Source organism: Camellia sinensis, chromosome 13, assembly GCF_055761805.1.
Source record: "Camellia sinensis isolate YWXY chromosome 13, ASM5576180v1, whole genome shotgun sequence".
NCBI classification, from domain to species: Eukaryota; Viridiplantae; Streptophyta; class Magnoliopsida; order Ericales; family Theaceae; genus Camellia; species Camellia sinensis.
This window is the reverse complement of record NC_138973.1, coordinates 52,184,281-52,207,478: the sequence shown is the minus strand read 5'-3', so window position 1 is coordinate 52,207,478 and position 23,198 is coordinate 52,184,281. Positions and strand designations below refer to the sequence as shown.

Here is a 23,198-nt window from a genome sequence, read left to right as displayed (position 1 = left end):
GATCTTAAGGATCTTCTCTAGAAAATTCACCAGTATACCCAAGCTTGTTGGGAATCAGTTAAGCAACCTGCCCTTCTGGCTCCTAATCCAGTTACTAATCCTTTTTTGCAAATCCAAAAGGAATTAAAACAAAAGTATCCGCAGCTGTCAGACAGTGAGTTAATCGTCAAAAGCATGGATTATCTCAAGGATCAGTTCCTTCAATCTGTTGGCCAGAATGATGACGTCTCCATGAGGTCAGGTACCAGCCAGACTCCATCAGAACCTGAAAGTGATCCAGCCGAACACGTGCTCGCTGGAGAATCACAGGATCCAGAAGATGATAATGATGAACCCCACCTTGGAGATTTTTGGGATTCTTTAACCGCTATTATTGCAGATAAGATGTCCAAGGACAAAAACAGTAAAGGCAAGGGCCCTGTTGAGTAGGCGTCGGCATAACAGACAAAAAACTTTTGAAAAAGCAAAGATTCGTTCCAGTCAAAAGTACTCCAGGAAAAAGGAGAAGAATTATGTTGCTCCCCACACCGCCAAAGCTGAAGATAAGAAGATAAGATGGAAATCTGTCGGTCCTCTTGAAGTTTGCCATCTGTCAACCTGTAATAATAAATCTTATCTTTTTCGTTCTATAAAAGGGATCTCCTCACCCTTGTTGAGGTAGACTTAGATTTTCAATTTTATGCTCTCTCTCCCTCTTATGTAATATCTCTCCAACCTCTCTTGTAAAATATTCGTACTTCCTTAATAAAATTTTCTTTTGATGTATGCCCTCTGTTAATCTATTAGAACAGTTATTAACATATTTCGAATTTTGGCAACACCAGAAACATAACTATCTTAATACACCCGTAGATCTCTACACTCAACAGTACATAGCCGAACGTATAGCCGAGTGTGATCAGAGGATAGCAGAGTTGCAGGTGCTGATCAACGAGCAGATCTGTGCGTGGGCGGCCAGGAGGCCTCCCCCTCCTCCACAACAGTAAGGTAAATGGGATCATATATGCTGTAATTTGTTTTCTTTATACATGTATTATGCTAATGTTTATTCTTGGGTTTGTGCTTGTGTAAGGTTAATTAATGGTATAGGATTAGTGGGACGTCACCCAAGTCGCGTAGGGATTAGGTCGTGTTGCAGAGAGTGCGGTTGACCGTTTGATGCCCGTAAGTCGTTGACAGACGTGCTAGCCGTAATCGTTAGTAAGCACCTTATATGGTATCAGAGCATATGATACCATATAAATGAATGTGCACGAGAATAAGCCACATGCCATTCATTGTATGCTGTTCGAACATTTTCTGGTAAAATGTCTAAAGAAAGACCGAATTTATCCCACCAAACGAGGAACCAATTTGGAACATCGTTTTTGAGGACATCAGGGAGAACACGGATAAACCAAGAATGATTCTTGATCGGATTCTGATAGTAAAACACCTGGGTAAATGCATCAATGTAATCCCGGTAAGAATATTTAGTCTATTTGTTTCGGAGATCAAGATCCCTGGTTGTATGCGGGTGAATGCCCCAAGTCGAGATGGACATAATGTGCCGGATAACAATTTTACTATATTGGATAGGGCTAGCAGATTTGTTGATATCATGCAGAGTATGCTTGATTTCAACAGCCCCAGTTTCTGTTAACATCTGTTCATAGATGTATCTGTACTGGTCAAAATGAGGGGGAGATTGCTGTGTAGTGAGATAACGACGTTTGATCTCCCATGGATCTGACATCCATTGCTCATCTGCAGATTCGATCCAGAGGACAGTTTCCTCTGTAAGACTGTTTGGAGTATACGGATCTTCCAGCCTAAGAAGAACATCCTTAGCCGAGGGATTACTGGTTTGTCCTCTCAGGGGAGGAAATTCTGATGGATCATAGCGAGGGTTATTACCCCTGCCACGACCACGCCCACGCTGGCCTTTACTGGTCATTTACGGATTTCTGTAAATATTCACGGGTAAGAAAATCAGGCAAAGAGTTTGTTTCTTCTTTAATATATTCAATATCAAAATCAAAATTGGATAAATAACTCTGCCATGTTACAAATATCTGTTTAGAAGCAAGGTTTTTAACATCCTGCTTAAATATCTGTTTAGCAGGAGAGCAATCAACTCTGATGAGAAAATGCTGGTTTAATAAATCATCCTGAAATTTAATAACACATTTTACAATGGCTAAACATTCCTGTTTAATTGTCGGATAGTTTAAAGCAGCTTGATTCCAATGTCCAGAATGAAAACGTAATAATTCTTCTTTCTGGCTTTTGGGATTAAACTGTTTTAAAATACCACCAAAGCCTTCATTGGAAGCATCAGTTTCAACAATTTTCTTCCAATTAGGGTTTGGTAACTGTAAGCATGGCAACTGTTGGACTTTAGCCTTTATACGTTGAACTGCTAAAGTATGTTCTGGAGACCAAGGTGGAGGGTTCTTCCTTAACCTGGTATATAAAATGTTAGCATCGGCAGATAAATTATGATAATAATCACGAACATAATTAAGACTGCCTAAAAATCGCTGTAATTGAGTTTTGTCTTTAATTTCATCAGGAAATTTAGAAGCAAACTCCATGCTACGGTTGATAGGTATAATACTACCATTGGAAATATTATGACCTAAATATCTGATAGTTGTTTGAAATAACTGCATCTTTGGGGCAGAAATAACTAAACCATTTCTGATGATAACATTCTTAAATATATTAAGATGTTTAATATGCTAGTCAATTGATGAGGAAAAAATTAAAACATCATCAATATAAGAGAGAGTAAATTCTGTAAATGGATTAAAAATATCATTCATGATATGTTGGAATTCTGATGGGGCATTTTTTAAGCCAAATGGCATAACATTCCATTCGTAATGCCCAAAGGGTACTGTAAAAGCAGTTTTATATCGATCCTGTTCAGCAATTTCAATTTGCCAATATCCTGATTTAAGATCAAATTTCGAAAAAATGATCGCATCCTGTAATCGATCCAAAAGATCTTTTTTATTCAGAATTGGATACCTAATCCATTTTAATTTATCATTTAACGGTTTATAATTGATTACAAGGCGGGGAATGCCTCTTTCAATTTCAGCATTTTTATTGACATAAAAAGCGGTACAACTCCACGGGGAGTGACTAGGTCGGATTAATTTTTTGTCAAGAAGATTTCGAATTTCTGTTTTACACATTTCCATATATTCCTTTTTCATTTGGCTAGGACGAGCTCGGGTTGGAATATATTTTTCATCAAAATCTGGTTCATAGGGTAATGTGACAGTATACTTTTTGCGATTCCAAAAAGCATTAGGGACATTACCACATACTTCTGTTTGAAATTCTGATTCAATTAATTTAATTTTCTGTTGAAAAGATGGTTGCTGTAACCTTTGTTTTGTTGTTAAAAAATGAACTTCTTTTTGTAACAAATTTATTTGATTCTGTTTACAAGTAACTAGATCCCTAATCTGATCTAATTCTTTTGTATACGGTTGGGTGATGAATTCAAAAATTATTGTTTGTCCTTGTAATTGAGAATAAATTCCTGTTTGGTCTATTTTCTGGATTGGCATCAAAAGACACAAAAATGGCGTGCCTAATATGATATTTGTAGCAAGATTTTTGACTAAAACAAAAGATGTTGGAAGACATAAATCTTGGTTACAAATATATGCTTCGGGAACTTTATACCTGATTTGAAGAGAATTTCCACTGGCACTGGTTAAGCTTTGGGTAGTTTTTTCAAAATATCTGGTAGGAACTATACCTTCTTGGATACAGTTCATATCTGCACCACTGTCAACTAAGGCAATAGCATCTTTAATCATGAAATCTGGTTTTATTAAAAATGAAATTTTAATATACCATTTCTGAAAGGTTACTTGGTTTACAAGTAACAAATACGGAGTAGAGGATTCTGGTACTGATTTTTGTTCAGTTTTTTGTTCATTAATTTTAATGGTGCTTTCTGTTTGTTGTTTTAACTGTTGGCGAAGATTTTTAATGTCTCTTGTATTTGCTTCACTTGCAGTTTGCAAATGTTTGACTTCTGTTTTTAAAATGTTAATTTCCATTTTTAAATCCTGGAGGGTTGTTGGTTGTTCTAAAAGAGGTTTGGTTTGAATTCTGTTAATTACATTTTTAAGGCTGTAAGCATAATCTGGTATAGGAGGAGTATCCTGAATTGTCTGTTGATGTTCATAACACATTTTTAAATATTTGATTTTGATTTCCGGGTCTTGGATTTGATCTGCAACAGCAAGCATATCCTTTTGTGTATCTGTTAACACATTTATACTGTTAGGTTCACCTAAATGTAAACCATTCATTTCAACGATTGATTTCCAATAATTAATTTCTGATATGTGTTCCTGATTAGAACTACAGGGACAAGATTCTTCTGGTTCTTCTTCACTAGTTGAAGTGGAGTATAACTGATTAATTTCTTCTTCGGAAGGGGTTTCTTCATCAGATGAATTTTCTTCAGTTTCAAGAGCTTGAATTATCTGTTCTTTAATGCCTAAATCAAGATTTAATTCATTAACCTTGGATTTAGCTTTTGATTTGCATCTATTAGCATAATGTCCTGTTTGGCCACATTTATAGCATTTTACTTCTGATTTATTTTTTCTTGTGGATTTACTGGTAGATTTCTTTGGATAAAACTTCTTGGTGGTTTGCGTTATGAGACTTTTTTCGGAAAGGCTTAGAAGATTTCTTACGAGAAACCTGTCTAGGTTTTCCTGGATATTTAATGGCTGGTTCGTAGGCAAATTGGTCACAAAATTCACCTAATTCTTTTCTTCCTGTTAAATTCTGTTGTTTCATCTGGTAATGAAGTTTGAGGTCATTACACAGAGAAAGTCCTTCATCGGTAATTATGGAACACAATTGTCCATAAGTATACTGTTCGTAAGGAATAGACATCCGGTCATGGCGGTCCCGAAGTTTTTTCCTAACGCGTTTGGCGAAAAGGGTAGGAAGGCCGTCAACAAATTTGGCTTTCCAATGGGTACTGTTAGCATCAGGTCGTTGCATGACCTTAAGCAAGAAAACATCTTTGTACCATCGAAAGCGATGGACAACGAAGATTTTGTAAAAGCTCACGACTACGATCATGAGTACTAGTACTGGTGCCAACAAAATAGAGGATGATAGTTTGGATAAGGGTATAAACAGCATCTTGCTGTTGGACAGGCTAATTAGTAGTTGGATCTACTTCGACTTTGATGGAATTAAGAATCTCTAACTGTTGGGTAAGAGTGAGAACATTATCCCACCATCCTTTAAGGGCGCCTGTAAAACCATTAATAATAAACTTAGCAATGGCGTGGTCGTTGCTGCTATACTGACGACATACGGTTGCATACATTAACATCTGATGTAACTTCTTATAAATTCCATATTCAGATTCACCATCTATATTCCATTCATAGATGGTTTTGCCATGATAGCTTCCCTGGTCATTAATATAAGTTTCTTCATAAAGAAGATCAGAAGGAGTCGGTCTGGCGTAATAGTTCCGGGTAGGTGGTAACATCGAAGGTCGGGAGGAACTATACGAATGTAATTTATTAACGGATGAGGGTTCTTGGAAATTCATTTGAATTTCATGGATTTGATTTGGAGACAGATCATCATCTTCAACTGGTGATTCAGCTCTAAGCATCTGGATTGATCCACTAGATTGTCCAGGTGGCTGAGATGCAGGAGGATGAACATTTAATGTTTGCATCTTCTGTAATAGGGTGTCCATAAACTCTGTGTTAGAGGCTTTTAACTTAAAGTTACTAATCTCTAACGGAGGTTTAATGGATACTGGATAGAGAGCAGCAGATCCGGTGACTGGTAAAGCTAACGTTCTATCCTTGAAAGTAGAAACAGCTTCTTCAATTCTGGTCAATTGTTTACTCATGGTTTGACAGATTAAATTAGTATAATTATTCTGTTTAACCATTAATCCTTATGTTTTGGTAAACTTTCCTGATTGAGCATCTATATAGGCAGTAGCTAATAAGGGTTGACGAGTAGTCTCACCATTAGGAGCTAGCTCTAGTGCTTGAGGAGGCGGATGTAAAGCATGAATAGCTTGTCCTTCAGTTGTAGTCCAGGTTTTGTATTGATCTTCAATAGCATGTAACTGGGGTTGGCTAACGGTTTGGTACCATTCTACAAATGGTAGAATCTTCTGATGTAGCTCAAGATGTTGATAAAATTGAGTTTAATAATTTTCTAACTGTTCAGGAGTATGACTAGTAAAATACCATTTTCTAAATTCTTTATGTTTTTCCTGGTTAAATTCCTGATTTATTATTTTTCTATTTTCACTTTCTGGTGTAAAATCCATTAAATTTCAAAATTCATATCACTGGCCGTTGGGCTATCTGGTGGAGGTGCTGGAGGTGTTATATAAACTCCATGAGGAATTCTGTTTTGGGATAAACGGATTCCTTGGATTTCTGAAGTCATGGGATCTTCCTGTGGATCACTAGGTGGTCTACTAGGAGGTCTAGAAGGTATCTGTTATAAAATAGAGTCAAGCTGTCGTTGAGTGGGTATCTGATCAACTGACTGTCGACTGGATTCTGGAAGGTCTACTCTATAAGGAGGAGCAGATCTAAAACTATTGTTTGAAAAACTTCTAGGTGCTGTTCTAAAACTGGCATCAGAAGACATACTTCTGGTAAGCAAAGGTTTCTGGAATTGAAGGTAAACATTACCTTCCCTAGTCTGGATAACATCATCGATGTTATGTTGAATTAACGGTTTTGGAGGGACAGCATTAGGAATGTGCCATTGGTCCGGAAAAGTTATATCCTTCCATGGGATTAACTTAGGTACGGCTACTTGGCTACTGTAAAGATTAGTTTCAATTAATACTGTTTGACCTGTTTCAGTTTTCTTTTTGACATAAGGATTTAAAGTTGTTAAAGCCTTTATGCAAATTCGGGAATGAACTGAAAAAGGGGGTGTTCCTGGTTTATACTCATAACCATGAGTAAGAACTCTTAATTCCAATACATCAGATAAATTAGCATTGCATAAAGCAACGCTCAAGTTCGGATAAATATCAAAGTGTACTGGTCCAAGAGACAGACTAGTCTCAATGGCTCCCATAAGAGATGCTCGCCAGTTAAGGCATCTACCATCCCTAAGGGTGCACTGAATACTGGTATTTTGACCAAGAAGGGTCAAAGGTTTAAAAGCAAGTTGTACTAAACCTATATGGATGTACTTATACTGTTTTAAAAACGGAATAAAATCATTTATGTGAATTAGTCTGATTATTTCATCATTATTCTGTATGCAAGACGAATGTTCGAAGGTCTTGATTATCGTTTTACTCAAAAAGTTAAAACGTCCTTTTCTGTAAATGGTGTGTGGATCTACGGATGGGATAGTCCATTTATCTAAGGCTTCCTTAACTTCCTGGTATGCTACTAATTCAGCGGCTTCGGCTAGAGAGGAAACTGTATTTCCTACTGTCGTTACTGAATTGGTTCCTGGTATTTCTACGGTATTTTCATGTTGTTGTTCTGTCATGGTTGTATTGTGATCATATATGCCTAATTTATTTAATTTATACTTGTATTATATTAACCTTTAAACTTGGCTCTGATACCATATGAGGTGCTCACTAAAGGTTAAGGCTAGCACGTCTGTCAACGACTTACGGGCATCAAACGGTCTACACGCAATCTCTGCTACACGACCTAATCCCTACGCGACTTGAGTGACGTCCCACTAACCCTATACCATTAATTAACCTTACACAAGCACAAACCCAAGAATAAACATTAGCATAATACATGTATAAAGAAAACAAATTACAGCATATATGATCCCATTTACCTTACTGTTGTGGAGGAGGGGGAGGCCTCCTGGCCGCCCACGCACAGATCTGCTCGTTGATCAGTACCTGCAACTCTGCTATCCTCTGATCACACTCGGCTATACGTTCGGCTATGTACTGTTGAGTGTAGAGATCTACGGGTGTATTAAGATAGTTAAGTTTCTGGTGTTGCCAAAATTCGAAATATGTTAATAACTGTTCTAATAGATTAACAGAGGGCATACATCAAAAGAAAATTTTATTAAGGAAGTACGAATATTTTACAAGAGAGGTTGGAGAGATATTACATAAGAGGGAGAGAGAGCATAAAACTGAAAATCTAAGTCTACCTCAACAAGGGTGAGGAGATCCCTTTTATAGAACGAAAAAGATAAGATTTATTATTACAGGTTGACAGATGGCAAACTTCAAGAGGACCGACAGATTTCCATCTTATCTTCTTCTCTTCAGCTTTGGCGGTGTGGGGAGCAACATAATTCTTCTCCTTTTTCTTGGAGTACTTTTGACTGGAACGAATCTTTGCTTTTTCAAAAGTTTTTTGTCTGTTATGCTGACGCCTACTCAACAGGGCCCTTGCCTTTACTGTTTTTGTCCTTGGACATCTTATCTGCAATAATAGCGGTTAAAGAATCCCAAAAATCTCCAAGGTGGGGTTCATCATTATCATCTTCTGGATCCTGTGATTCTCCAGCGAGCACGTGTTCGGCTGGATCACTTTCAGGTTCTGATGGAGTCTGGCTGGTACCTGACCTCATGGAGACGTCATCATTCTGGCCAACAGATTGAAGGAACTGATCCTTGAGATAATCCATGCTTTTGACGATTAACTCATTGTCTGACAGCTGCGGATACTTCTGTTTTAATTCCTTTTGGATTTGCAAAAAAGGATTAGTAACTGGATTAGGAGCCGGAAGGGCAGGTTGCTTAACTGATTCCCAACAAGCTTGGGTATGCTGGTGAATTTTCTGGAGAAGATCCTTAAGATCCGTTTTATCCCACCATTTGACAAAAAATATTCTTTTTAGTCTAGGGACTTTATTCTGATAATCACAAGCAAAGTCCCACTTCCATATCCATGGGATGCTAAAACGGATACTGAAGTGAACTACAGATTTACTGATGGATAAATCCCTGTTTTTATTTAAAAATGAATATGCACGGGAATAGGCCACATGCCATTCATTATATGCTGTTCGAACAGTTTCTGGTAAAATGTCTAAAGAAAGACCAAATTTATCCCACCAAACGAGGAACCAATTTGGGACATCGTTTTTAAGGACATCAGGGAGAACACGGATGAACCAAGAATGATTCTTGACTGGATTCTGATAGTAAAAGACCTGGGTAAACACATCAATGTAATCCTAGTAAGAATATTTAGTCTGTTTGTTCCGAAGATCAAGATCTCGGGTCGTATGCGGGTGACCCCAAGTAGAAATGGGCATAATGTGACGGATAACAATTTTACTATACTGGATAGGGCTAGTAGATTTGTTGATATCATGCAAGGTATGCTTGATTTCAACAGCCCCAGTTTCTGTTAACATCTGCTCATAGATGTAGTGGTACTGGTCAAAATGAGGGGGAGATTGCTGTGTAGTAAGATAACGGCGTTTGATCTCCCATGGATCTGACATCCATTGTTCATCGGCGGATTCGATCCAGAGGACTGTTTCCTCTGTAAGACTGTTAGGAGTATACGGATCTTCCGGCCTAAGGAGAACATCATTAGCCGAGGGATTACTGGTTTGTCCTCTCAGAGGAGGAAATTCTGATGGATCATAGCGAGGGTTATTACCCCGGCCACGACCACGCCCACGCTGGCCTTTACTGGTCATTTACTGATTTCTGTAAATATTCACGGGTGAGAAAATCAGGCACAGAGTTAGTTTCTCCTTTAATATATTCAATATCAAAATCAAAATTAGATAAATAACTCTGCCATGTTAAGAATATCTGTTTAGAAGCTAGGTTTTTAACATCCTGCTTAAATATCTATTTTACAGCAGAGCAATCAACTCTGATGAGAAAATGCTGATTTAATAGATCATCCTGAAATTTAATAACACATTTTACAATGGCTAAACATTCCTGTTTAATAGTCGGATAATTTAAAGCCGCTTGATTCCAATGACCAGAATGAAAACGTAATAATTCTTCTTTCTGGGTTTTGGGATTAAACTGTTTTAAAATACCACCAAAACCTTCATTGGAAGCATCAGTTTCAACAATTTTCTTCCAATTTGGATTTGGTTACTGTAAACAAGGTAACTGTTGGACTTTAGCCTTGATACGTTGTACTGCTAAAGTATGTTTTGGAGACCATGGTGGAGGATTCTTCCTTAACCTAGTATACAAAATGTTAGCATCGGCAGATAAATTATGATAATAATCGCAAACATAATTTAAACTACCTAAGAATCTCTGTAATTGAGTTTTGTCTTTAATTTCATCAGGAAATTTAGAAGCAAACTCCATGCTACGGTTGATAGGTATAATACTACCATTGGAAATATTATGACCTAAATATCGGATAATTGTTTGAAATAACTGCATTTTTGGGGCAGAAATAACTAAACCATTTCTGATGATAACATTCTTAAAAATATTAAGATGTTTAACATGCTGGTCAATTGATGAAGAAAAAATTAAAACATCATCAATATATGAAAGAGTAAATTCTGTATATGGATTAAAAATATCATTCATGATATGTTGGAATTCTTATGGGGCATTCTTTAAACCAAATGGCATAACATTCCATTCATAATGCCCAAAGGGTACAGTAAAAGCAGTTTTGTACCGATCCTGTTCAGCAATTTCAATTTGCCAATATCCTGATTTAAGGTCGAATTTAGAAAAAATAATTGCATCCTGTAGATGATCCAAAAGATCTTTTTTGTTCGGAATTGGATATCGAATCCATTTTAATTTATCATTTAACGGTTTATAATTGATTACAAGGCGGGGAATGCCTCTCTCAATTTCAGCATTTTTATTTACATAAAACGCGGTACAACTCCACGGGGGGTGACTTGCTCGGATTAATTTTTTATCAAGAAGATTTTGAATTTCTATTTTACATAATTCCATATATTCCTTTTTCATTTGGCTAGGTCGCGCTCGGTTTGGAATATATTTTTCATCAAAATCCAGTTCATAGGGTAATGTGACAGTGTACTTTTTGCGGTTCCAAAAAGCATTAGGAACATTGCCACAAACTTCTGTTTGAAATTCTGATTCAATTAATTTAATTTTCTGTTGAAAAGATGGTTGCTGTAACCGTTGTTCCGTTGTTAAAAAGTGAACTTCTTTTTGTAACAAATTTATTTGATTCTGTTTACAAGTAACTAGATCCCTAATTTGATCTAATTCTTTGGTATACGGTTGAGTGATAAATTCAAAAATTACTGATTTTCCTTGCAATTGGGAATAAATTCCTGTTTGGTCTATTTTCTGGATAGGCATCAAGAGACACAAAAAGGGAGTGCCTAAGATGATATTCGTAGCAAGATTTTTGACTAAAACAAAAGATGTTGGAAGACAAAGATCTTTGTTACAAATATAGGCTTCTGGAACTTTATACCTGATTTGGAGAGAATTTCCACTAGCACTGGTTAGACTCTGGGTAGTCTTTTCAAAATACCTGGTTGGAACTATACCTTCTTGGATACAGTTCATATCTGCACCACTATCGACTAAAGCAATAGCATCTTTAATCATGAAATCAGATTTTATTAAAAATGAAATTTTAATATACCATTTATGAAAGGTTACTTGGCTTACAAGTAATAAATACAGGGTAGAAGGTTCAGGTTGAGGTTCAGATTGGGATTTAGATTTTTGTTTAGTGTTTTCTATTTGTTGTGTTAGCTATTGGCGAAGATTTTTAATATCTTTAGTGTTTTCTTCACTTGCGGTTTGCAAATGTTTTACTTCGGTTTTTAAAATGTTAATTTCCATTTTTAAATCCTGGAGTGTTGTCGGTTGTTCTAAAATAGGTTTAGATTGGATCCTGTTAATTACATTTTTAAGACTGTAAGCATAATCGGGTATAGGAGGAGTCTCCTGTATTGTCTGTTGGTGTTCATAACACATTTTTAAATATTTTATTTTAATTTCCGGGTCTTGGATTTGGTCTGCAACTGCAAGCATATCCTTTTGAGTATCTGTTAAAACATTAATACTGCTGGGTTCACCTAAGTGTAAACCGTTCATTTCAACGATTGATTGCCAATAATTAATTTCTGATATATGCTCCTGATTAGTACTACAGGGACAAGACGCGTCTGGTTCTTCTTCACTGGTGGAAGTGGAATATAACTGATTAATTTCTTCGTCAGAAGGGGTTTCTTCATCAGATGAATTTTCTTCGGCTTCAAGGGCTTGAATTATCTGTTCTTTAATGCCTAAATCAAGATTTAATTCATTAACCTTGGATTTAGCTTTTGATTTGCATCTATTAGCATAATGTCCTGTTTGGCCACATTTATAGCATTTTACTTCTGATTTATTTTTTCTTATGGATTTACTGGTAGATTTCTTTGGATAAAACTTTTTGGTGGTTTGCGTTATGAGACTTTTTTCGGAAAGGCTCAGAAGATTTTTTACGAGAAACCTGTCTAGGTTTTCCTGGATATTTAATGGCTGGTTCGTAGGCAAATTGGTCACAAAATTCACCTAATTCTTTTCTTCCTGTTAAATTCTGTTGTTTCATCTGGTAATGAAGTTTAAGGTCATTACACAGAGAAAGTCCTTCATCGGTAATTATGGAACACAATTGTCCATAAGTATACTGTTCGTAAGGAATAGACATCCGGTCATGGCGGTCCCGAAGTTTTTTCCTAACGCGTTCGGCGAAAAGGGTAGGAAGGCCGTCAACAAATTTGGCTTTCCAATGGGTACTGTTAGCATCAGGTCGTTGCATGACCTTAAGCAAGAAAACATCTTTGTACCATCGAAAATGGGTAAGCGATGGACAACGAAGATTCTGTAAAAGCTCACGACTACAATCATGAGTACTAGTACTGGTGCCAACAAAATGGAGGATGATAGTCTGGATAAGGGTATAAACAGCATCCTGCTGTTGGACAGGCTGATTAGTAGTTGGATCTACTTCGACTTTGACGGAATTAAGAATCTCTAACTGTTGGGTAAGAGTGAGAACATTATCCCACCATCCTTTAAGGGCGCTTGTAAAACCATTAATAATAAACTTAGCAATGGCTTGGTCGTTGTTGCTATACTGACGACATACGGTTGCATACATTAACTTCTGATGTAACTTCTTATAAATTCCATATTCAGATTCACCATCTATATTCCATTCATAGATGGTTTTGCCATGATAGCTTCCCTGGTCATTAATATAAGTTTCTTCATAAAGAAGATCAGGAGGAGTCGGTCTGGCGTAATAGTTCCGGGTAGGTGGTAACATCGAAGGTCGGAAGGAACTATACGAATGTAATTTATTAACGGATGAGGGTTCTTGGAAATTCATTTGAATTTCATGGATTTGATTTGGAGAAAGATCATCATCTTCAACTGGTGATTCAGCTCTAAGCATCTGGATCGATCCACTAGATTGTCCAGGTGGCTGAGATGCAGGAGGACGAACATTTAATGTTTGCATCTTCTGTAATAGGGTGTCCATAAACTCTGTGTTAGAGGCTTTTAACTTAAATTTACTAATCTCTAACGGAGGTTTAATGGATACTGGATGGAGAGCAGCAGATCCGGTGACTGGTAAAGCTAACGTTCTATCCTTGAAAGTAGAAACAACTTCTTCAATTCTGGTCAATTGTTTACTCATGGTTTGACAGATTAAATTAGTATAATTATTCTGTTTAACCATTAATCCTTATGTTTTGGTAAACTTTCCTGATTGAGCATCTATATAGGCAGTAGCTAATAAGGGTTGACGAGTAGTCTCACCATTAGGAGCTAGCTCTAGTGCTTGAGGCGGCGGGTGTAAAGCATGAATAGCTTGTCCTTCAGTTGTAGTCCAGGTTTTGTATTGATCTTCAATAACATGTAACTGGGGTTGGCTAACAGTTTGGTACCATTCTACAAATGGTAGAATCTTCTGATGTAGCTCAAGATGTTGATAAAATTGAGTTTTGTAATTTTCTAACTGTTCAGGAGTATGACTGGTAAAATACCATTTTCTAAATTCTTTATGTTTTTCCTGGTTAAATTCCTGATTTATTATTTTTCTATTTTCACTTCCTGGTGTAAAATCCATTAAATTTCAAAATTCATATCACTGGTCGTTGGGCTATCTGGTGGAGGTGCTGGAGGTGTTATATAAACTCCATGAGGAATTCTGTTTTGGGATAAACGGATTCCTTGGATTTCTGAAGTCATGGGATCTTCCTGTGGATCACTAGGTGGTCTACTAGGAGGTCTAGAAGGTATCTGTTGTAAAATAGAGTCAAGCTATCGTTGAGTGGGTATCTGATCAACTGACTGTCAACTGGATTCTGGAAGGTCTACTCTATAAGGAGGAGCAGATCTAAAACTATTGTTTGAAAAACTTCTAGGTGCTGTTCTAAAACTGGCATTAGAAGACATACTTCTGGTAAGCAAAGGTTTCTGGAATTGAAGGTAAACATTACCTTCCCTAGTCTGGATAACATCATCGATGTTATGTTGAATTAACGGTTTTGGAGGGACAGCATTAGGGATATGCCATTGGTCCGGAAAAGTTATATCCTTCCATGGGATTAACTTAGGTACGGCTACTTGGCTACTGTAAAGATTAGTTTCAATTAATACTGTTTGACCTGTTTCAGTTTTCTTTTTGACATAAGGATTTAAAGTTGTTAAAGCCTTTATGCAAATTCGGGAATGAACTGAAAAAGGGGGTGTTCTTGGTTTATACTCATAATCATGAGTAAGAACTCTTAATTCCAATACATCAGATAAATTATCATCGCACAAAGCAACGCTCAAGTTCGGATAAATATCAAAGTGTACTGGTCCATGAGACAGACTAGTCTCAATGGCTCCCATAAGAGATGCTCGCCAGTTAAGGCATCTACCATCCCTAAGGGTGCATTGAATACTGGTATTTTGACCAAGAAGGGCCAAAGGTTTAAAAGCAATTTGTACTAAACCTATATGGATGTACTTATACTGTTTTAAAAATGGAATAAAATCATTTATGTGAATTAGTCTGATTATTTCATCATTATTCTGTATGCAAGACGCATGTTCAAAGGTCTTGATTATCGTTTTACTCAAAAAGTTAAAACGTCCTTTTCTATAAATGGTGTGTGGATCTACGGATGGGATAGTCCATTTATCTAAGGCTTCCTTAACTTCCTGGTATGCTACTAATTCAGCGGCTTCGGCTAGAGAGGAAACTGTATTTCCTACTGTCGTTACTGAATTGGTTCGTGGTATTTCTACGGTATTTTCTTGTTGTTGTTCTGTCATGGTTGTATTGTGATCATATATGCATAATTTATTTAATTTATACTTGTATTATATTAATGTTTATTCTTGGGTTTGTGCTTGTGTAAGGTTAATTAATGGTATAGGGTTAGTGGGACGTCACTCAAGTCGCGTAGGGATTAGGTCGTGTAGCAGAGATTGCGTGTACACCGTTTGATGCCCGTAAGTCGTTGACAGACGTGCTAGCCTTAACCTTTAGTGAGCACCTCATATGGTATCAGAGCTTTATAACTGGTACTATCTAATAACAACACTAGAGTAACACCTACTGAATGCCATTGACTATTAGAGAAAAAACACAGAAGAAAAAAAAAGCGACAAACTTTCATCGTCATCTCTTCCTTATTATTGAGGAATTATATGAGTTATGCTTCCCAACCCCTCAAGAGGGTTGCACTTGCAACTCAGCTCACTCCCAAAGTGAATGCACCCATACGAAGGTTGCATCCATGGGTACTGCACATCACCTTGATTTCATGAAATGCTCTCCTCATGTACTTCTCAAGCTCATGGTTCACTTTTTCCTTATCCCACATGAACCCTTGAATGTTCAGCAGTACAAAGAGAAAGGTAGATATCAAATTATGTCATGAACTTAATAATTGCATTTTTTAAAACACGCGAGTAGATTTTCTGGCTGTTTGTGTACCTAAACCCACTTGAAGTAACTCACAGTCACACCACCAGCATTTGCATAAATGTCGAGCAGTACAACAACTCCTTTCTTGGATAAAATCTACATAGGAGATGTATTATGAAATTGTATTTACATGTTTGGCATTTCGTGCCTCTTCACGAAGTATGTACTTAAAAGAACCATGGATGCATCATTACCTCATCTGCTTTAGGGTCAGTAGGATGATTTGCAACTTCTATAACAAATTTTGCTTTCACATAAGTAGCATTGTCCCTTCGAATTGTTAAAGATTGGCTCTGATATTGTTGTGCTTATAAGACCAAAACAAACACCAAACACACCCACAGAAAACAGGAACACAAGGTTTACGTGGTTCGGCAATGCGCCTACGTCTACGGGCAGTGGATTTCACTATATGGAAAGAAATACAAAGATTACAACAATGGAGGAGGAGGAGACAACACTCTCACTCTCACACTCACTCTATTGTTTACATTCTGATTACACTCTCTTCTTCTGATTGCCACACTTGAACCACTCCAATTCACTACCCTTTTATAGATACAATGGGAGAGCCAAAGTCATCATAGCCATTGACAGCATTTACAGCAGCCACCAACAAAATCTGAAGATCAACCGCTCTACCATCACTACAACATATAAGACTTTTGGCGACCAATTATTTTGGTCGCTAAAACCATTATTTTGGTCTGTAAATAGTTTTTGTGACAAAATTAAATTCGTCACTAAAAAAGTCACTAAAAGTGCGTCTAGAAAAGTCTTTAGTGACAAATTTTTGAAAATGTCACTGAAAATGACAATTAGCGACCAATTTTATATTGTCACAAAATATTTGATTTTACAAGACTAAACATTTAGTCGCTAATACTTCGTCACAAAATATCCCAATTTGGTCGTGAAAAACAAAATAATGACATTTTTAACGACAACTATATTTGGTCGCTAAAAGACAAATAACTTTCTCTACTACACTTTTTCGTCGCTAAAAATCAAAGTTGAGATAGCTAAAAATGCACAAAAATTAAATGTCATCCAATCATACAAAAAAGAAAAAAATTGACATCCACACATCAAAGACACTCCATTCCCAAATCATAATGAGTACATAGAAAAGTAAAATTTTACAAAAATTAAAATTTGAAGTTTCCAAAATGTTTGATTCTGCTTTCAAAAAACTTTCAAAAATTGACATATCAAGTTGCAATCTCAAACTAGTATCCTTGTCAACTGGTATGTTATCACTTATCCTGAAATGGTACAGGAATTTATATCCAATTCTTTACATATTTTTGAAGGACCTGTAGAATAAGATAATGATTAGAAGATTATACACTTCTACATTTTAAAGAAACACCAGTTATTTACATTTTTTAAATAAACAAGGATCATTCACCTAATTAAGAAACTCATTTTTTATTTACATTTTTTAAGAACAAGGAATTTGCTAAAGTTATTGATAAGCTTACATGAATATTTCAAACTAACTGAAGTATGCATGTCAGATGCGCCAAACAACTTGAATACTTCCAAATGTGTAGAAATATAAACATGTTGAGGTTAGGTAGTAAAATATTTAAATTATTTTGCAAAGAAATATTACTAACCAAAGATGATCCATCTCACTGGGGGAAAAAAAATTGAAGATTGTTTACCTGTGTTGCTGATAGTGATTTCCTCGCTAGTTCTTTCAGAATAAGGTGTACCTGAGGAAGAAAAGAAATAGAAACTAATCAATGATAAGAACTAAAATAAACTAGGATTTATATTTGAAGAGGATGTTCTAGAAAGAACTAAAATGTAAATAGCAATTACATTTCTTAGATCAAAGCTATGTATTGAGAGACATTGCAAGTAAATTGACCCTTTTTGGTTTTTCCTTTTCCTTTGAGAAGAAGTGACCCAAACTAGACACACGAAAAATACCTTAACTCTCTCCTCTTCATTAGTGTCCATAATATATGCCATATACCTAGGACATAGAATAAACATGATCAAAAGGCGCAATTAAATAAAATAAGGAACCATCCATGTCATAATCATTAGATATTCAAATGCTAGAAACGATACTTCTCCCTTAGCTTTCTTGTAACAATATATTGGTACCCATTAAAACAATTAATCAATAAACTAAATTTAAGCCAACATAAATGCAAACCTCTCTCATAGATACTTCTCCCTTGTTTTCCTGTTGATCCAGACTCAGCATACCTAATCCTTATTTCTTCCTCATGGAATTCTATGAGCAGTTCAGTTGTACGCAACTCTGAATATCTTGCAGTTCTTGAAAGAATGCCATACTTTACCAAAATTGCAAAACTAATGGTAAAACTAAAGTAAAAAGAAACAAAAAGCAGCATACAGTATGAGACCAGTATTAGAGGGTGACAATGGTGCAGCCTCTGCGACAAATCTATCATTCACTTGCTTGGACGAACAGTTGGATTGATCTTGGCCATGAAAGTGTTTCATGATTGAACATGTTCCCTGTCAAAAGTATTCAAGAGCGAGTATCGAATATAATAATAAAAGAAGAAGAAATTATGTTTCAATATTTAAATGAGTGGGAAACCAAATAATTTGAAGGCACTACATGTACTGCAATATGCTCATCTTATGAAAGTTTTCGTTAGAAGAATGGTCTTAGATCGTGGTATTAGCCAGCACAACAGTTTTGATAGTATCGACCAAATATGATTGGAGGAATATATTAAAGGACGATTTTGGAATCAATTGGATAAACTAATGTAAGAATTATCTATTGGAGAGAAGAAAATTATAGTTGGAGTTTTCAACAGTCCAAAGCTCCATTTCAGCTACTAGACAGAAATCGGTAATAAACCTACAATTGCAAAATTAAAATATCAACTCATATGAAGGAAATTAAAACTGGAGAAAGAATAATTAAATCTTGTATCTCCACACGTACCTGCGATATACAAAATCGGGTTGACTTTCAAGCACTGCCAGACAAAAAGTGTACAGAGAACAGGGCACGTAATTCTCCTGCAATCCTTATTGCAGCAGCGTGAGATCTAGGGGCAGAGAGGATTTGAATGGATGAGTTTTACATGTTTACTACCATCTCAGACCTTAATGAGGGCTCCTCACCGACACTCAATTATGAAAATTGGAAAAAAAAAAACTACTATAACACTAAGGAAAAAATATTGAGACACATATTTGCAAGCCACTCCCCACATAGAACTTTGCATAACAGAATAATATCGCGAATGTTGCTAGAAAATGTGATTAGTCCTTGTCAAGCTTACCATTGTAGGACGCAATGCCAATAATGTAAAAAGCCTACCTCAACATCTCCCTCAACTAATAATTTGTAAAGAGCATTAGGACCAAAAAAAGATTTCCAATGCATAAATGAGCAAAGGATAGAAAATTCAGCTATTGTTCAAGCAACTTACGCGGTGTTATAGAACGTCCTTGACCACACACACCAATAATAATAATGGTAATATTGTCTCCTTCCCGTAGTTATACTCTTAGATTATCTAACGTAGCATTGCATCAGCTTTCTTTTCTCTCTTCCTTGCTCTTTTCCAATACACATTGCTTATGTTGTAATAATTTCAATATAGTTTTCCATTCCTTCTATGAAATTTTAATTTTCCATGCTCTTTTTCAACTTTTAACATTCAGTTCCTTTTCAAAAAAGAATTGAAACAAGAATTATTTAGATGATCCTAAATAATGGGGACAAGGCTTTGTTGAGTTGAATAGAGTTTTTTTTTTTTACTTTTGATAGGCATTTGGTTATTTTCTGAAAACTTCTGGGGTAGAAAATCTATGAATCTATCCTATAAGTTTTATGATAAAGTAGTCTGGTACTAATGAATCTATAAGTAAAGAGAGTTTGGTTTTATTCATGTACAAGCCAACATTTTTGGCTTGAATTATAACTCTACCCTTAATTTTTCATTGTTCTATATGTAAGTAATGAATGATGCTTTTATTAAAATAAAAAGAACACTAACAAAAGATGCTTTTTATCTTTTTTGTTTAGTATATACAAGGCTGCTTCTCTTATTGCATTCTAATATAAGCCTATAAATTCATATCCAAGAGAAAGAGTGTATGATATTGGTGGCGAAATTCAAGCAATTTCTAGCATAAAAATAAAAACATAGAATACAGAGGAATACAGAATTTTAAATTCAAGCAATTTGAATGAACACAAAGGACTATATATATATATAGACATGTACATGTATATATGTTGTGTCTATGGAGAGAGAGAGAGAGAGATTGAAAACACACCAAATCGCTATTATAGCGACCCCGGTCTTTTCCCATTTGATTATTGTATCCGGACTCAGGTTCTGTAGATTCTGTCATTGTATAATTGTTGTTGTTGTCCTTTATTTTCTCATTTGGAATTATAGGATGTGTTGGGCAGGTTTGTTTCAGGTTGGTTGGGTTTAGAAACCAAGTGTTGCTGTCCAGGATTTTGGTTCTTCGCTCGAGCGAGGAGTTGGTCGCTCGAGCGAGAGATGGCGTCCAGTTTTGACCTGTAGCTCTGCATTCTTGGTTCGAGCGATATTTTCTTCGCTCGAGCGAGTTAGTTTGTTCTTCGCTCGAGCGATGGTTCTTTCGCTCGAGCGTGAGTCTGATTACAGACCTGAGGATTTGAGTTCCTCGCTCGATCGAGTTTTCTTTCGCTCGAGCGAGCTTTTGGGTTGTTGGCTCGAGCAAGGTTTCCTTGGCTCGAGCGTAGATTTTCTGTGTCTGGTCGCTCGAGCGACAAAGGCTTCGCTCGAGCGAGCCTGTCCAGTTTATATACACAGCAGCGGGTTTTGATCAGTCCTTTTCATCTTCTTTTTGATTCCAAACCCTAGGTCCGACTTCTCTCTCTCCCTACTCACCTTCTCTCTTAGATTTGATCCACTTAGGGAGTGTTTCTACCCTAGATCCTTCATTAAAAAGATAGAGTGAGTCGAGGGCTTCCATTTAATCTGAACATTTGGCGATTTGGAGCACTTTGGTATTTGGGCACTCATCTCTGTCTTCACCATTTGGGTTGTTTTCTTTGAGGTAGGGATTTCCTACTCCATTTTATAGGTTTTGTTCTAAGTTTTGGTATTTTGATATGTTGGGGATACTTTGGTAAATTCTGGGAAAAACCCTAGTTGTATTATTAAATTAATATTCATGGAGTTGGGAAAAGATGGTTTAATTTATGGAATTGGGGAATTCATTGATTAAATGGCGTAGTTGGATAATTTGAATTATTTGTCTATTGAATTGTTGACATAATTATTTTCAGTTTAGAAATAACTGTTTTGGGCTATCGGTGGAGGATAGTCGTGATTGTTGTAGACATTGCATGTGGATTAGGAATAACTGAAACTAATCACATTGGTTAAGTCATTAATTTTGACTATTGCATTGATACAGAAAATACGTGTATTGATTGAGCATTGCATTTGCATACATTGTTTTGTGTGGGAGGAGATAGGGGATGTACTCCACGGTTTAGGGGAAGATAGGGGATGGACCTCTAAACCGGATTTTTGTTTGGGAGGAGATAGGGGATGGACTCCATTAGCATCACTTTTATGTGTGCTTATTTATATAGAAGTGTTTTATTGATACAGCACTAAAATGTGTATCAATCTGGAAGTATGAAGTGTTTTGAATTGAGCTTGAGTCTCATTTGTTTGTTGATATTGGAAGAATGTGATTATGATATATATAATTCACTGTTGTAAGTTCGGCCAGGTTCTGAGCCATGTTGATTAAGTTGGGAAGTAAAATGTATCTTAGACAATAGTGTCATGAGGCTGTAAAATGAAGTAATTGATTATCTTGGTTAACCATCTGTTGAATGCTATTGCTTTATTCATTGCTTATATGTGGTTTAGAATATTTCTACTGGGCTGTGGCTCACCCCTTATGGGAACATCATTTTCAGGTTCAGGTGATAAACTACCTCCAAGGACTTAGCTTGGGAGGGTTTGGCTTCTGGTTTGAAGAAGACTACCTTTAGTTAATTGTCTTTATTTATTAGTACATGTAAACATTCAAGCCTAGGGCTTTTCTTGTATTGAGTTAGAACTCATATTTTTGTATCCAAGTGTTGGCTTGGAAAGATGTAAGCCTGTAAGGCATTTTATTCAATGTTACATGTAATGCTTTATTTAGTAATACTCTGATGAATGAATTAATAAATTGTCTTCTTTAAATAATGCATGTCAATGATATATATATAATGGGTTAATTTTGAGGGCGTTACAGCTATTGAATCGAAATTACTACGATCTCTGTTAGAAACCAAATCGATTTACTCAAACTTATATATATCTGCAAAAATTTGAAGAAAATGAAGAATAAATGATATAAGATCTCAGAATATGTGTATATATATATGTGTGTGTGTGTAGCTAAAAAAAATGATAGAAAATCTCAGAAAATTGTGCATCAAGATGAAGATCTCAGCAGCCATGAAAATCATTGATTTACCTTCCGATTGAAGCCAAAGAACTCAGATCTTCAACGATCGATTCGAATTGAAGCTGAGATCTTAATCGATTCGGATTGAAGTAACAGTAGGTAAGATCGATTGAAGCTGAGATCAGTACAAAGTTGGATTCGAATTGAAGTAAAGATCGATTCAGATATAAGTGGCACAAAGATCGATTCAGACTGAAGCTAATGATTGATCGAAGTTGAAGATCGATTGAGTCAGAGTCCTAGACAGAGGAAACAGCTGAGATCTATTAAGTCCTAGTGAAGATCAATTCTTACTTCGCATATTTGACGACCTTTAGCAACCAAACTAATTCGTCTCCAGCTTTTACCCACCTCAAACACACGGGTCAAGTATCTAAGTGAACATACGTGTTAATTTTTTTGGTCCTTAGAAGTCTCTAGATAATTTTTTTGGCTTATCTAGATAATTCTTATAATTTTCTTTTAAAATTTATTTTTGTCCCTAAATGATGATTTTTAGAGACTAAATTCAATTAGTCTCTAAATCACTATTTTCTTATAGTGTATGAAGTAGCTCAGCTGAATCTTTTTTAGTATATTGCCAAACAAACCCTAGATTAGACAGGGCTTTGAAAAGCACAAATGGGTTGGACATTGTCCTGATGGGACCTAAGAAGTTATCAGTCAATGAAAAATAACTGCTTAACCCAATTGGCTCACCCAATGGGCTTGGCTTTTGGACTAAAGGGTGTTGTTAGGTTCATTAGCCCCACTACGGTCATATTTTGATAA

General features: G+C 36.2%; 2 long non-coding RNA genes across 2 annotated transcripts in view; both read right to left on the bottom strand.

Moving 5' to 3' along the window:
- Window positions 1-22,783, bottom strand: part of LOC145789042 (uncharacterized) — a 42,305-nt gene extending 19,522 nt beyond the window's left edge. Inside the window, exon 1 of the long non-coding RNA XR_014348862.1 lies at window positions 22,437-22,783. This is a non-coding gene — a long non-coding RNA (uncharacterized LOC145789042). The remainder of the gene's footprint in view (window positions 1-22,436) is intronic.
- Window positions 16,810-19,317, bottom strand: LOC114283786 (uncharacterized). The gene is made up of 5 exons (XR_014348863.1): window positions 18,332-19,317; window positions 18,118-18,243; window positions 17,886-17,931; window positions 17,615-17,665; window positions 16,810-17,260 (listed from the first exon to the last, which is right to left on the bottom strand). It is a non-coding gene; the product is annotated as an uncharacterized LOC114283786 (long non-coding RNA).
- Window positions 22,784-23,198: the final 415 nt, after the last annotated feature.